The sequence below is a fragment of the Scyliorhinus torazame genome, chromosome 1 (genome assembly GCF_047496885.1).
Source record: "Scyliorhinus torazame isolate Kashiwa2021f chromosome 1, sScyTor2.1, whole genome shotgun sequence".
Classification (NCBI taxonomy): Eukaryota; Metazoa; Chordata; class Chondrichthyes; order Carcharhiniformes; family Scyliorhinidae; genus Scyliorhinus; species Scyliorhinus torazame.
The window spans coordinates 91,400,594-91,413,390 of NC_092707.1; the positions used below are offsets into that span (position 1 = coordinate 91,400,594).

The 12,797-nt window shown below is 47.5% G+C and overlaps 1 pseudogene; it reads right to left on the minus strand.

The window, feature by feature from the left end:
- Positions 1 to 2,927: 2,927 nt before the first annotated feature.
- Positions 2,928 to 3,025, minus strand: LOC140430618 (U6 spliceosomal RNA; annotated as a pseudogene).
- Between the last annotated feature and the right edge of the window lie 9,772 nt (positions 3,026 to 12,797).

The following is a 12,797-nucleotide window of genomic DNA, read 5'->3' on the forward strand; positions in this document are numbered from 1 at the left end:
GCCCCTGCTTCACGGACGCCGAGCTCGAGACTCAGCTAGATGCTGTGGAGGAGAAGCAGGCAACCCTGTACCCCAGGCTGGGGAGGAGTCAGCCAGCCGCCGCCATTAGCCGTGCCTGGACACAGGTGGGAGAGGTGGTTAGCGCCGTGCACAACATAATTTGGACCGGCAATAAAACTGCACGCCCTCCTCAGGGTGAGTAGGCAGCAAGGTGCCCCTGGCACCAACCCCCGTCCCACGCACCTGTAACCCATCCCCAGCCCGGAGGGCAGCTGAACCCTCACCCTACACCACATGCTGGCATCCATACCAGCCACCGTGGCCGGGTGCCCTGTCTGCTGAAGCCACCAGCTCCTGGACTGCATGCGTCCGACTGTGTAACAATGTGCATCTTCTGTTCTCTCCCCCTCCCCCCCAATCCTCCCAGGAGAAGGCTGCCTATAACAGCTGTGAGAGGGAGAAGACTGGAGAGGGACCGGCAGAACTGCGGCCCCTCACCACAGCAGAGCAGTGGGCCCTGGACATGGTCGGTGGGCCAGTAGAAAGGGCAGTCGCCGGGGTGGAGGTCAACATCAGGCAAGGAAGTGAGATCCCGCTGAATTGCGGCTCCCCATGACACTTGTTTCAGCTTCCCACCACCCCTACACCACCCTCACATTCACCACCACCCACCCCTACACCCCTTCCCCCCCTCCCAAACACATCCCCCCACCCCCAACACAGCCCCACTGCCCTCCCACCCCCGGCCTGCAGTCTAATCATGTGTCATTTCTTGTGTCTTGCAGGAGCTGCTGGTGGTGGGGCGGCTCATTCTGGTGTCCCCGCCCTGACCTCAGCCACAGCCAGAGCCCCAGTGCCGACCAGCGAAGAGGACGATGCCGATATGGACGGGAGCCATCAACCCGAATCCACGACACCCCAGAGCTCGAATCAAGAGGATGACAGTGATTTCCCTTCACAGCTGTCTCCAAGACCCTCCACCATCCCAGAGACACTCACCTTGGTTGAGCATGTTAGTGAAGCGGCTCCTGGGGCACTCTCTGGTGTACACCACACAGCCGCTCCGGTACAGCAGGTGTAAGTAGGAACTCCCTAGGGGGCAGACGGTTGGAGGGCAGGTCGACCCCAGGGACTAGCTGCCCACCAGATGGGTTTGGGGCATCTGGAACAGACGGCCCGATCAATTGTGGAGATGCAGTCGCAGAGCCAGGGACCACATGCGGGGTTGTTGGTGAGCATCCAGCACCTGCAGGTGCAGTTGGAGGAGTCCAACCGCGTGCAGGAGCAGGAGGTGGTGCCACCCAGGCCAAAACACCACACAGGTGGCATCCACGGTGGAGGCCTTGGGTGCAAGGGTTTCGGCCATGGAACAGCATGTCCAAGGCCTGGGGAAATCTGTGCAGGCAGTGGCCAAGGCCCAGGACAGGGCTGCCCTATCACGGGCAGCCATGTGCCAGAGCCACCTGGACATTGCAGAGGTGCTGCTGAGCGTGGCCCCGGCACTGGCCAACGTGGCACGGTCACAGCGTGATGTGGCGCAGTCCCAGACGATAGTGGTCTACTCACAGCGCTCCATGGCCGTGATCATGCAGGCCCTGGCCGAGACGCAGCGGGCATCCCAAGACTAGCAGCGCCATATGGCGGGAGAACCTCAGGGGTTATTTCCGTTTGCACCCCGTCCCATGGAGTAGCTCCGGAGCCATCGGGCACCCCGAGGGACAAGGAGGTAATAATAATAATATTGTTTATTATTGTCACAAGTAGGCTTACATTAACAGTGCAATGAAGTTATTGTGAGTATCCCCTAGTCGCCACATTCCGGCGCCTGTTCGGGTACACAGAGGGAGAATTCAGAATATCTAATTCACCTAACAGCTCGTCTTTCAGGACTTGTGGGAGGAGCCGGCACACCTGGAGGAAACCCGCGCAGACACGGGGAGAACATGCAGACTCTATACAGACAGTGACCCAAGCCGGGAATCGACCCTGGCGCTGTGAAGCAACAGTGCTAAGCACTGTGCTACCGTGCCTCCCTTAACCAAACTGTTACTGTACCTACACCATACGGACTGCAGCAGTTCAAGGAGGCAGCTCACCACCACCTTCAATTGATCTTTTGACACAGAAATTGACCAGACATGGATGGGCAGTGTATGTAGGACCCAGATCTATAATTTCTGATGGTGCTCTCAGGAAACCTGCCTTCTCATTTGTAAGAGACAGAGATGTCGCACTGGTGGATGGAACCATCAGGTTGAGCACAATACCTAATCTTTGTAAAGCACCTGGACTAAGAAGGTCAATAAATATATGGACGACCAAATTAAAGACGTGACCAAAGAACAAATCATCAAGTTCTTCTGTGTTGTGATTTGAGCACGTGGAAATGGTTTTAACTCCAATGGTTTTTATTGGATAAACATATGGATGATAATGGCATAGTGTAGGTTAGATGGCTTTTGTTTCTGTGAAACATCGTGGGCCGAAGGGCCTGTACTGCGCTGTATCGTTCTATGTTCTATGTTCTAACTCAATGACACAATGTCAGGCTTGCGATGCTGCTGACTCTGGAAATTTTACAGATCTTCATAGAATCATAGAATTTACAGTGCAGAAGGCGGCCATTCAGCCCATCAAGTCTGCGGCCCTCAGAAAGAGCTCCCTACCTAAGCCCTCACCTCTACCCTATCCCCGTAACCCAGTAACCCCACCCAACCTTTTAGGACACTTAGGGCAATTTATCATGGCCAATCCACCTAACCTGCACAACTTTGGACTTTGGGAGGAAACCGGAGCACCCGGAGGAAACCCACGCAGCCACGGGGAGAACGTGTAGACTCCACACAGACAGTGACCCAAGCTGGGAATCGAACCTGGGACCCTGGAGCTGTGAAACAACTGTGCTAACCACTGTGCTACCGTGCCCCCCAAATATGGAACACTTCATGAAATTGGATGTCATCCTTGCGCAGGGGCCATGCTAATCTTCTCTGTGTCATGGACAGATAAAAGTGTTAGCTATCACTTGCCTTTTAGTCTTTTAACTAAGTTTTAGTTTTTTAAATCCTTTTTATTTTACAATTTTACCACATTTTAATTATTATCTTTTTATGTAGTTTTATTGTTCATATTTTACATTTTTCAGTAGTTTAATACTCACTTTTAAAATGTTAATAATAAAATGACTTTGACTGGTTTAAATATTTTAAAAACTTTTTATATAATCAGATGCTGATAGGGTATACGAACATGGAGGACTCAACCTGGCTCCACCCCCACTTAACAATTCCACACTGGTGAAATGCTGTGATTCCAAAATATTTCTACCCACTTTCCTATTTGGCATAACTAAACCCATTTAAGCACTGTGGACGAGCGATGTTAAACTTGAAACATACAATTTCACCGTCTTATAAGTCTTTATTTACAGCCAGAGCGTCCCCGTGTTACACACCTAACTGCTCCACCAAACTAGGATTCTCCTGACTTATAGCAGGTTTAGCCGTTCTCTATAAGCCTATCAGAGATGAAACAAGACATTCCTGTTTAATTTGGTGCGTGATGCTGCACCACCCCCATTGGTGAACCTGTTTATCTCTCCACAGGATGTTGTGATGGCCGTGTGGTATTGGATGCCAGAAGATGCACTTATTCATGCTGCTTGTATGTGCAGGAATCTGTCCTAGCCTGCAATCTAAATTCTCCTTGAGGTATCAGAGTGCATCGTCCACCAACGACATTGCACTACGCAGCCACTTCTCCGCAGATCAGATAGCTTGTGTGTGATCTATTGCAGAGAGTTAGTCTTTTGATCTTTTTATATTTAAGGTTCATAATAATCACATATCAACTGATAAAGGAATAACAACTTGATTTACTGTGGTTCCCAACAATTTTTCATACAGCAGCATTTACCTAATTTACAAACTCCAGCTTGCAGATTAACTTCTCAGTTGAAGCATTAATACTTGCAGGAATATGTACAAAAAGTCATTGATGGATTACTGCAATGGGAAGGCCAGTGTACATTTTGCCAAAATTGCATATCAGCATTCCTGTCCATGTGGATTTACAGGGTGTAGGCTATATATTTCATTTAGTACAAGGCTAGTGAGTAAATGACTGTTCAGGACAGTGGCCAAGGATGAAAGTGATGCTGTTCCTTCCATTCGAGCTGACTCATCCATCTTGGGCTATTTACCTGACTTTGGCATGTGAGACAGATGCATCTCTGACAATTTCTGTTTAGCTCATTTTTCACCAGCAACACAGGAGTAGGCCATTCAATTTGATCAAGAATGATCTGTACCTTAAGGGCAGCACGGTAGCACAAGTGATTAGCACTGTGGCTTCACAGCGCCAGGGTCCCAGGTTCGATTCCCCGCTGGGTCACTGTCTGTGCGGAGTTTGCACGTTCTCCCCGTGTGTGCGTGGGTTTCCTCCGGGTGCTCCGGTTTCCTCCCACAGTCCAAAGACGTGCAGGTTAGGTGGATTGGCCATGCTAAATTACCCGTAGTGTCCATAAGGGTTGGGAGGGGTTTTTGGGTTGCGGGGATAAGGTGGAAGTGAGGGATTAATGTGGGTCGGTGCAGACTCGATGGGCCGAATGGCCTCCTTCTGCACTGTATGTTCTATGTATGTAATGTTAATTCCATTCACCCATTCTGGTTTCCTCCCCCTTAATGCCCTAAATTGTGGCCAGACCATTCTACAAATGGACCTCTTTGTTCCCCGTGAACCTCAGCTCAGCTCAATAAGGAGCCTTGACAATAATCAAAAAGGAAACTTGTCATTCTTTGTGCTCCAGTGGTGCAATTTTTTAAACACAGTGGAATCCAGGATGATGAAATTGATTAGTAAAATACACAGCACAATCCCTATAAACCTTATAAATCTTGCGCAAATGCAAAAACAAGGTTTTGTGGGAGAGGCAGAGAGATGCCACCAAGTATGACAAAAGAACACTGCCTGAATAGAAAGTCTAGTTTAAAAAAAAACGCAAAGAGACTTCAACAGATAGGAAAATGTGTGACGATGATGAACGAATGTAAGATTCCAACCGAGGATCAAAAGAGGAATTGGAACACTGATGTGAGATTGCAGAAGTGATTTGAAACTTGTGAATGAACTGACATACGAGAGTACATGGTGCAGCTGCACTGAAGAATGGGACTTGCTCAGCTACTTGACAGACAGCATGACATGAAATGTTCAATATGGCCCGGAGAGTCAGAAAACATTTTTAAATGATTGAGGCATTGACGCATACTTCAGAGAGAAACTGACCTTATGACAATTTTTAATCTTGCTGACCATTACCACCTTAAGAGTCCAATTAAGGTAAATGTCAATGGAATTTTGGATTAGGAAAAATGAAGGCTAGGCAGAAACAACGCTTAATAAGAATTAACTGCAAGATAGATATGGTGAAAGGAGAGCTGGAGAAAAGGGAAAGTACCATGGAAGTTGGCTATCTTGGGCTAGTCCAAGGGCCAAAAGGGGGGACTGTTAGGGGAAATGAATAGCTTTAGTAAAACCAGACTTCGAATAAAATCACATACTAGTCAAATGCATATACCCCAGTGACCCTTATAGGTCATAATTTCCATATCAGTAGCATAAGTTGTCTGACAAACTCACTCACCCTCAGTGTAGAAAAGTGTGAGGTTATGCACTTTGGTAGGAAGAATAGAGGCATAGACTATTTTGTAAATGGGAAAATGCTTTGGAATTCAGAATCCCAAAGGGACTTGGGAATCCTTATTCAGGATTATCTTAAGGTTAACGTGCAGTTTCAGCTGGCTGTTAGGAAAGCAAATGCAATGTTTGCATTCATGTCGAGAGGGCTAGAATACAAGAGAAGGGATGTACTTCTGAGGCTGTATAAGGCTCTGGTCGGAAGTCAGGGGGTGATGATAACCCACAGAGAGCTGAGCACCAGTTATCCTCAATCTATGCCATAGCTGGCGATTGCGGTGCTGGCAAATTGGCTGGCGAACCTTCATTTGCAACGAAAATCCGTGGGGCCACATTAAGTGGATCAATTAACATTGAATAGCGTTCCCAGCCTCTCTGGGCCAAGTGCCGGGAAGCTTGCGGCAGTTCCTGCTCGCTACAACACTTAGAAATCTTTCTGGAGAATCGGCCCTCCATCTTTTTACCATTTTCACCTACTCTGATCTTATTTGCTGGTGCACTTTTATGTTTGTACACTCTGTCCCTTCCTGTTGCTCACTTCTTCTTTACCTGAATTGCTACCCTGCAGTATTGCTTTGTCCTTTTTCTATAACTTTCTAAATCTCCGTTCGCGTGAACCCTTCTGCCCACCGCCCCATTTAGTTTTTTAAAAACCCTCTACAGCGCTAGTCGTACAATTCGCCAACACACCATCTGTGACCATGCTACTTGACATGCAAAAACAAGGTTTTGTGGGAGAGGCAGAGAGATGCCACCAAGTATGACAAAAGAACACTGCCTGAATAGAAAGTCTAGTTTAAAAAAAAACGCAAAGAGACTTCAACAGATAGGAAAATGTGTGACGATGATGAACGAATGTAAGATTCCAACCGAGGATTAAAAGAGGAATTGGAACACTGATGTGAGATTGCAGAAGTGATTTGAAACTTGTGAATGAACTGACATACGAGAGTACATGGTGCAGCTGCACTGAAGAATGGGACTTGCTTCATTCTTCTGGAATCTCAGTGGAATTCAGTATTCTTTGATGGAAGCTATGCTGGGATTGGTAGGATTTTGTGAGGCAAAACTTTCAAGGGTTACAGCGCCAGGGTGGGTAAATAGAGCCAATACATATCAGCCATGATGTAATTGAATGTAATTGAACAAGTCTGGAGAGGCCAATGCCCTACGCTGCTCTTATGTTCCTATGTCTGGAGTGGTAGATGGTCACTAAACACCATTGTTTGATGATCACCATTTCATCCCCTTATTGGCTCCCCTGATAATAAGCAAACTGCAGATATATTGAGCTGATATATACGGGGAGACTCCTAGTTTATTTTTTGAATATTTTAAGTGTTTAATTTTTTCTAAATATGTCACATTATGCAACGTTTTGTGTATTTGTGACTTTCACACAGGAGTGTGACTTGGAGACCTAATTCGACTGGAATTAAATTAACACCATTTTTCTTTACCATAATTGAACATTGTGCTCAGATCCCCCTCTCAGGAAGTTATCGGTCGTTATTTTCATCATCTGGATCCATTTGTGATAGGGAGTTGGGCAGCAATGGTCTTTGGATTAGGTATCATGCCCATGATGTCTCCTGACTGCTCGTCTCAGTCATCAGTGTGTCACTTCTCCTGAAATGTTATTCTCTCTGAGGTTGGCATGGTAACACAGTGCATCAAAGCTACAATACGATGCATGCCACTGAAGAACAGGAGTGGGTTTCATGGGGTGATGCCCATGTAGCAACTGGGTTGACATTCAGGAGCGATGTCAGAGGCAGGCACAGGGTGTAGGTCAAGCATTCCCCTGACCTCTGGGAAAGTTTTGTCAGAAGGTAAATCCGAGCAGCATTAAAAGAGGAATTGGAGGGGAGATCAGGGGTAATGTAAGGTAAAGTCACCGTGGTCCCAGTAGCTTGCTTTCCCCTTTGAGGGGGAAAGCTGACTGGTGGTGATTTAACCTGAGGATCACCACATTTCAAGCGAGGGGCAAGGTTGAGAAGGTGGGACCTTCATGAATAACCTCAGAGGGAGAATGTACCTCAGTCTATAGCCGAGTGTGGGGTGTGCAGGGCAGGCATGCTCAAAGTGGTGATTAAAAATAAATATAAAGTTAAAGGAAGGTGATATCTTTTGATGCCCTTTGATACAGCATTTCAATTAGTCCCAATCTACTGATCCTTCCCCACAACAGCTTCTTCCCCGCCGCTACCAGGCTCCTAAAAGACTGTCTTATGGACTGACCTCATTAACACTACAACCCTGTATGCTTCACCCGATGCCGGTGTTAATGTAGTTACATTGTGTACCTTGTGTTGCCCTGTTATGTATTTTCTTTTCTTTTCTTTTCTTGTACTTAATGATCTGTTGAGCTGCTTGCAGAAAAATACTTTTCACTGTCGGTACACGTGACAATAAACAAAATCCAAATTCTATAATAACGCAGAAGAAGCTGATGGTAAATGTAAGATAGATTTATTTACAAGTATGTACAATGGTCTGCTTCACACAGCATGTTAGACGTTTAGCTGCTGTTGTATAAAGAGTCAAAGGTTCTGCTCTTTTTCACGAACACCTTTATTTTACTTCAACAGACTTTGCACAAAACTCTATCATCACTTCACCTGACACAAAGGCCACCTGAAGCCTCTTTACATATCAGTGTCAATTATTGGATCCTTAACATAAATGAGACAACTAATTGGAATGTCTCTTAATCCATTACTTAACACTCACTCCCAGTGCAATCCTAGCTGGGAGGACGTAGCTCACCAGGCCCTGATCTGTGTCTGCATTTTAAAATTTTATTTATTTAAAAACATTCCAATTCAGGGGCAATTTAGCATAGCCAATTCACCTTCCCTGCACATCTTTTGGGCTGTGGGGGCGAAACCCATGCAGACATGGGGGAAATGAGCACACTCCACATGGACACTGACCCGGGGCCGGGATCGAACCGGAGTCCTCGGCACCGTGAGGCAGCCGTGCTATCCATTGCATCACCATGCCGCCTGCACCTGCTTTTAACTGTTGCTCATGACAAGCTCGAGGTAGTTGGCCTCCACCCCATCTACCTGGGAAGCTCGTACTCCACGGGTCCGACGGGGAGATCAATGAAGGTTTCCCCGTGGGAGTTATGACACAACGCTTGTCAAATATTCCACGGCGGCACGTGGTTAGCACTGGGACTACAGCGCTGAGGACCCGGGTTCGCATCCAGGACCTGGGTCACTGTCCGTGTGGAGTTTGCACATTCTTCCCGTGTCAGCGTGGGTTTCACCTCCACAGCCCAAAGATGTGCAGGTTAGATGGATTGGCCACGCTAAATTGCCCCTTAATTGGAAAAAGAAAATTGGATACTCTAAATTTATAAAAAAATACTTCTCCAATTCCCATTTGAAAGCTATTATTAAATCTGCTTCCAACACTCTTACAAGCCGTGACTTCCAGATCATAACTCGCTGCATTAAAAAATACATTCTCCTCCTCCCTCCCTTTGGTTCTTTTGATAATTATCATCATGATGCGCCACATAGACAAGAAAAGTCCCAGTTCAGTATCAAATCTGCATTAGCCCATCTCAGCTGGGTTGTAATGAGATGCTGCAGTCAGTCACAATTGGACTAAGGTAGCCGAGTTGTGGCGATTTATGATGATTGTGCCTTTCAGGGCAACACAGCAGAAGAGGGTCACCTGGTTTGGGGACCAATTGGGAAGAGAGTGGTAATCACCCCAGGGTGTAGAATCCTCGCTTATAGGAAAACTTGTAGAAGACAGGTAGAGACTAGTGCAGCTGTCTGGCTGCTGGTCTTGGTACAGTTTTTCTGATGAACAAATGCCTTTCTTGTTTCTAATGAAGCCTAATTATGATTACCGTCCACTGAATTCAACTGGAAACCAAAGGTGTGAAAGTAGAATGGGACGGCACAGTAGTTAGCACTAATGCCTTTGGGGAGTAAATATTAATCATAACCACTGGGTGCCTACCAGGGAGCCACAGACAATAACGTGTTTGCCGTTGGGGTCAGCCAAACCATTCACTTCAAGTGGTAGCAGCTATTTGTCCTCATCAACCACATTTATTTTTAAATGGAGTATCAGTTTGCATTTTTTAAATTTCTGGAAAATTTTCTGATGCCTCCAAAAAATTAATTTTCTCTGTTATTACTCCAGCAAACAATGATGTTTCATCACTGGGGAATGTGTTTTCCACTGTGCTGACTGATCTGGGGTTGAGCTTAGAGTAACAATTCTGAGCAAAGTAATTTTTTTCCTTTGCACCTGGAACAAAACTTGCCAAATGCTGGACACAGTCTTAATTTGCGCCTTCGACCACACCTGTAGGACAGTGGGTAGTATTGTTGCTTCACAGCGCCAGTGTCCCAGGTTCGATTCCCGGCTTGGGTCACTAGCTGTGTGGAGTCTGCATGTTCTCCCCGTGTCTGCGTGGGTTTCCTCTGGGTGCTCTGGTTTTCTCCTACAAGTCCTGAAAGACATGCTGTTAGGTGAATTGGACATTCTGAATTTTCCTTCTGTGTACCCGAACAGGGGCTGGAATGTGGCGACTAGGGGCCTTTCACTGTAACTTGATTGCAGTGTTAATGCATGCCTACGTGTGACAATAAAAATTATTAAAAATTAATTAATCTTTTACACAGAAATACTTTGTCCTGATCTTTAACCTGTTTATCGGTGTGCGAGGAGCTGCAGAAACTTTCCTGCCTTTTTTTGGAAGTGTCCTGCCTTTTTTGAAAAAGGGCAGCAACTGGAGTGCATTCCTCCAAGAAGTGGAGATGCCTGCGTTGGACAGGGGTGAGCACAGTAAGAAGTCTTACAACACCAGGTTAAAGTCCAACAGGTTTGTTTCGATGTCACTAGCTTTCGGAGCGCTGCTCCTTCCTCAGGTGAGGAAGGATTACTGAGAAACATTTTAGAATGCTGTGCTGCTAGCTCGTAAGCCTGGCAAATCTGAACTATTTGTTCCAAAGACAGCTCCGATTCCCTCAGTAACCGTTCCCTCAGCTTATTTTTATTCACAACAGATACAATCTGGTCCCGAATCATGGAAGATTCTACCGTAGAAAAATTGCAGATTTTAGCTTTTAACTTTAAATCAGTGATGAAATGATCTATAGACTCTTTTGTCATCTGTAAATGTGATCAAAACACATAGCGTTCATAAATTTCATTCTTTCTGTGTGTGCAATGTGCATCAAATCTTCAAATTATAGATTCAGTAGGGGTGAATAAGGCGTTTAGGGATTTTTGCAGCAGGCTGTACAGGTCGGAACCCCCTACGGGGCCGGAGGGGATGAGGCACTTCTTGGAGGGGCTGAATTTCCCAAAGGTGGCCAGGGAGCTTGTAGAAGGGCTGGGGGCCCCGATCGGGTTAGAAGAGATAGTGGAGGGTTTGAAGGCCATGCAGTCAGGTAAAGCCCCGCGGCCAGACGGGTACACAGTGGAGTTTTATAAAAAGTTCTCTGGGATATTGGGGCCGGTGTTGATGAGGATGTTCAATGAGGCAAGGGAGAGAGGGGTGCTGCCGCCGCCGATGTCACAGGCCACAATTTCGCTGATTCTGAAGCGGGACAAGAACCCGGAGCTGTGTGGGTCCAACAGACCGATATCCCTGTTGAATGTAGATGCCAAATTGCTGGCCAAAATTTTGTCCTCCAGGATTGAGGATTGTGTTCCGGACGTTATTGGGGAGGACCAGACGGGGTTTAAGGGTAGGCAGTTGGTAGCCAATGTAAGAAGGTTGTTAAATGTGATCATGATTCCCCCAGAAGGTAGGGTGGTGGAGGTAGTGATCGCAGTGGATGCAGAAAAGGCTTTTGATCAGGTAGAATGGGACTATCTGTGGGAGGTACTGGGACGGTTCGGATTCGGGCGGGGTTTTATTGACTGGGTCAGGGTGCAGTATCAGGCTCCTGTGGCAAGTGTACGGACGAATAGGACAACATCGGACTATTTTAGACTGCACCAGGGGATGAGACAGGGATGCCCTCTCTCCCCATTGTTGTTCGCGTCAGCTATAGAGCCGTTGGCAATTGCTCTGAGAGCCGGGGCGGGGGGGAGGGAGGGGGGGGGGGGAGCACAGAGCCTCGCTCTATGCAGACGTCCTGCTTCTGTATGTATCGGACCCAATAGAGGGAAATCATGAGGATTCTAGGGGAATTTGGCCGGTTTTCGGGGTTTAAGCTAAATATGGGGAAAAGTGAGATGTTTGTGGTCCAGGCGAGGGGACAGGAGAGGCGATTGGGGGAGCAGCTGTTTAGATTAGTAGTGGGAAGCTTTAGGTACCTAGGCATTCAAGTGGTGCGGGAATGAGACCGGCTGCATAAATTAAATCTGGCCCGGCTAGTAGACCAAATGAAGGACAGATGGGACGCGCTTCCGTTGTCACTGGCTGGGAAGGTGCAGACCGTGATGATGACGGTCCTCCCGAGATTCCTGTTTGTATTTCAGTGCCTCCCCATCTTTATTCCGCATTCCTTTTTTAAATGGGTCAACAAAGTGATCACTGGCTTCGTTTGGGTGGGCAAGACCCCGCGGGTAAGGAAGGTAATGCTTGAGCGGAGTCGGGGAGAGGGCGGGCTAGCGCTGCCAAATTTTAGTAACTATTACTGGGCGGCGAATATAGCCATGATCAGGAAGTGGATAGTGGGGAGGGGTCGGCATGGGAGTGTATGGAGGCGGCACCAGTCTGGGGGCGTTGGTAACTGCGCCTCTGCCATTCCCACCGGCACGGTACTCCACCAGCCCCGTGGTGGTGGCGGCCCTGAGAGTCTGGGGGCAATTGAGGAGACATGTGGGAGCAGAGGGAGCATCGGTCTGGTCCCAAATCTGTAATAATCACCGGTTTGCCCCGGGAAGTATGGATGGGGGTTCCGGATACGGCGCAGAGCAGGGATTGAGAGGATGGGGGAGATGTTTATAGAGGGGAGCTTTCCGAGTATGAGGGCGCTGGAGGAGAAGTCGGGGTTGGCGAGGGGAAACAAATTCAGGTATCTGCAGGTGCGGGACTTCCTACGTAAACAGGTGTCAACCTTCCCGCTCCTACCGCTAAGGGGGATTCAGGACAGGGTAGTTTCCAGAGGGTG